Consider the following 4,424-nt stretch of genomic DNA (forward strand, 5'->3'; position numbering starts at 1 on the left):
ATAAATAAATAAAAATAAAAAAATAAGTGTTTGGGGCCAGAGAGATGGCTCAGTAGAATAAGTGCTTGCCTGGCAAGTGCAAAGGCCCGAGTTCAATCCCCAGTTCTGCCAACAAATAAATTAAATAAATAAATATAAAATGTTTGCTCAGGATCAAGTTCAACTGATTAGATGAATGTTTAATAATCATGTAGTTAATCTACTATTTGCTTTCTAAAGTCTGTTCCTGGCTCATATTAGCTTCTTCAACTTGTTTCTTTGCCTCTTTACCAGGGAACAAAAGCAAGAGGTTGCTTTCAGATATCTACAGCTACTGAAAATCTTATTTATTAATGGGACATCTATGGCAGAGGCTGGGATGTCATACCAGACTTTTTATTAGACTAAATTAATTTCTTGGTATCCTTCAATGATCCTTGAATTTTGATCCAATAATTCAGTGAACATCAGACCTGAAGGGAAATGACATTTTATAGACACCCTGGGATCATGGCTGGGCTCTCTTGACAATATGCTACATGAAGACAGATCTGGTGCCTTGGTTGAGCATCTGGCCACTTTCATCATGGGTCCCAGGGAGCAGTGCAAGGTCCCTTTAGCTTAGAGTCCCTTTTTCATGGATTTGTCCTGGCATCACCCAGCCATTGGTCCCAAACTTAGCACCATCTAAGAGATTCTAAGGGCTTGGACCATACTGATGGAAGGCCACCTTAAGAGAGGTGTACAAGTCATCTGAGAGCAAAAGATGAGTCTTTTTGTTGCCTTTGTTATTGTTTTTGCTTCTTTTTCTTTCTTTCTTTTCTTTTTCTTTTTTTTTTGAGAAAGGGTTTTGCTGTGCAGTCAAATGACCTTGAATTCATTATGCATCACAGGCTGGCTTCAAACTCACACCTGTCCTCCTGCCTCAGCCTCCTGGGCTCTGGGACTATAGGTGTGCCTTTTGGGGTCATCATTATATTCAAGCCTGAATATCTTCCTCAAATGAGTTCATTTTCTTCTTGAAAGGAGTCTAAAATCACCTGTAGTTGTGCTATTGGGTACAGTGTATTGGGAGCCTCCCCTTTGCTTTTGGCCTCGTTGAAACTGTCCATGTGAGAAATACCACTGAGTAGCCCAAGCAAAGGGCCTTATTTTCCCCAACTTTCAACACTGCATATTTATGCAGTTTTTGTCACACTAGGAGATGGTGGTTCTGGAGCTGCCTTTAGATACATTCGTGAAAGAAGTGTACCCTTCTGCTGAAGACATCGGTGGTCGTGAGCCCACTAGTAACACCACTTTCCTCACCCCATTTATAAAAGTTGGCTGGTCATGTGTCATGCTCAGGCACCCAGATTTCTCACAGAAGTTCCAGAGCCCAAGTCTGCCCTTCAGATAGGCATAGAACCCAGACCTCTTGGGAAGGCAAAGGCCATAGGAAATACCTGGTCATCATAGAGGCTTGAAATCACACAGCAAATCTGGGCAGAGCAAGTACTCAGCCAGAAGTCACCAGATGCCTCTCTGTGTGTCATCGTTATCAGCTACAGCAAGCTTATGCTGCACCTGCCATGTATGGAACACCACGACGCATTCTGGGAAAATGATACAGGACATCTCAGTACAGTCTCTAGAATTCAGAAGGTGATGGTATATTTGGGGGGGTTGAGAATGATGGGAAAGAACTCAGGAAAACGGAGCTTGTGTAGACAAAATGTGGAGAGGAAGAAGAGGCTGTGGTGATGATGTGAAGCAGATCGAGAAGCCGGGGGGAGATTTAAGTCGAGAGAGGCCCACTCTCCCCCAAAGTGCCTATGTAAAAGTCTCAGAGAGTTCCGGTTACCTTTCCTATCTCTCAGTGCCTGCCAGTCTGTGAAAATGCCTGAAACTCCTGCCAGATCCCAACCAGAGAAGAAGCTGTTGGCTGATGCTGGAAATCAGGTAGCACCCAGATGGTGTATCTCTTTTCACAGTGCAGGGGAAGGGACTCATGTGGTGCCTGGCACACTATGACTCTAGCAGTGGAAACTGTTATCATTCTGGTTCTTTCCATTTCTGGCTCCCTCATCCTGGATCCTCAGGGGATGGGAAGTTGGTTTGGAGACAGAGGAATGCTCCCAGAGCACACCTGCAGTCGAGATACTGTAAAAGTTTCTCTATCTCTCTTCATAGTCACTCCCTTCATTTCAGGGAAATTTTCGAGGAGCTAAATTAGGAACGGAAAAGTTGCATCTGACAAAAGCTATGTACAAACACATGCTTGCAAATGAGGTCAAGCATTCAAAATACCCCTGTTCTGACAGATGAGTCAAGTTCCATGCAGTGGTCTTACTATTTACCAGGGATGACCGCACATTCTCTCAGCGACTGATAGGATCACTTGCCAGGAGTTATATCGGAGGGAGTTACGCATTGGAAAATGTGGCTGCGTTGCCTAGTCTGAGATCTGAACTTGGACTTCCAGGGATTTCACCCAAAATAAGTTGAATTCCTCAGCTATAATTGTCAAAGAAACACAGCCAAGGAATCTGTGTGCCAGACGAGTACTGACTCTTGCTAGGAAACGTGTGGGTCCAGAGGGGACGGCCATGCTCTCAGCGGCGTGGAGCACCGTCCTTCTCTGGCTGCCCTGGCCTGTCTTTTGCTGGCCCGTCTTTTGCTGGCCCGTCCCTTGTGCACACATTTTACCCGCTCAGATTCTCTCCAAGCCTCACGAGTGTGTCTGTTCCACAGAGGAAGCAGCATGCACAGCGATGGCATCAGACACAGAGGTCACTATTTCGAGGCTTTTGGGCAAGAAAAAGGAAGTGTTGCCCTGTGGCCTGAACAGTGTTGTTTATGAGAGACACTTGAGGCCTTGTATCCTGTGCCAGCGGTAAGTGCTGGTGGCCTGGTGTGAGAGGCATCTATGGGCTTTTTTTTTTTTAAACAAGGGTATTGTTTGTATTTGTGATATGTGGGATCCTCAAGTATCCAGGATAAGAATTCCTTTTGCCATGTTCTAAGGGAAGTTCTATTTTGGTGTCATCCTCAAAGAAAATGAAAAAAAGTAGGGCCATGAGATAGCTCAGTAGAATAAGTGCCTGCTTAGCCAAGCTCAGGGATGGGGTTCTATCCTTGGCACCACATGCCACGCCAGCCCCACCCCTGGGCACACTGAGCTGTCTATCTAGTCTGGGCATGGTGGCCCATGCCTGTAATTCCAGGGCTGGGGAGGCTGAAAACAGAAGGATCACTATGAAGCTGAGCTGCAAAATGAAACGCTATACCAAATATATTTTTTTGAAAAAGTATGTATAGAATTTAAGAAAGAACAACCAGGTATAGTGGTACATGTGGTACATGCCTGCAATCTCAGCACTTCAAAAGCAGGACAATGGCAAGTTTGATGCCAATCTGGGTCACTTAGCAAGACCCTATTGGGGGGAGAGAGAGAGAGAGAGAGAGAGAGAGAGAGAGAGAGAGAGAGAGAGAGACTGAGAGAAACAGAGACAGAGACAGACATAGACAGAGACAGAGAAACAGAGAGACAGACAGACATAGAGACAGAGACAGAGAGAAACGGAAACACACACACACACAGACAGAAACAGAGAGGTTAACTAAGAACATATATGTGTTTACAGAAGGTAAGTCATGAATACTTTAAATAACTTATCTATAGGAAAAAAGGGGGATTAGGGTAGAAAGACAAGGAGAGGGGTGTTTAAACCCTCCAAAAGCTGAGTGTATATGTCTAGTGTGCTATATGGTAATGACAGCAAAACAAAACCAAGAGAAGGAAAGGAACCATGAGCATTTTCAGGAACCATATTAGTGGTGCAGTGTTTTTCTGAGCCTATTCTGTGTACACTGCAGGGTCAAGCACACGAATAATTCTGTTCTATTCTGGGGTTTGTTTTTTGAGACAGGTCTCACTATGTAGTTCAGGCTGGCCTTAGACTCACTATGTAGGCTGGCCTGAAACTCATGCCAATCTTCCTGCCTCAGCCTCCCAAGTGCTGCCATTACAGACATATAATTCTGGTCCATTTACACGAACCAGAATCTTCAGTGGAGGAGAAAGCAAGAATATATGAAAAATAAGGGCTGGGGAGGTGGCTCAGTAGAATAAGCACTTGCAAGTGCAAGGGCCTGAGTTCGGGGCCTGAGTGCTCAATCCCCAGGTTAGGAAAAAAAAAAAGAAGGAAGAGGAGGAGGAGGAGGAGGAGGAGGAGGAAGAGGAGGAGGAGAAGGGGAAGGGGAAGGAGAAGGGGAAGGGGAAGGGGAAGAGGAAGAGGAAGCTCATGCACTCCCTGGCTCCTCAGATGCACTGAGATGAGCACCCCCACCCACCCACCTGACTTGGAGCCAGCAGACTATAGACTGAGAATGCTACAACACTTGAGCCCAAAATAAATATTTTCTCCTTCAAATCAGGCATTGTACCTCAGCAATGCGAAAGT

Source organism: Octodon degus, unplaced genomic scaffold (genome assembly GCF_000260255.1).
Source record: "Octodon degus isolate 3935 unplaced genomic scaffold, OctDeg1.0 scaffold00098, whole genome shotgun sequence".
In the NCBI taxonomy this organism is placed as follows: domain Eukaryota; kingdom Metazoa; phylum Chordata; class Mammalia; order Rodentia; family Octodontidae; genus Octodon; species Octodon degus.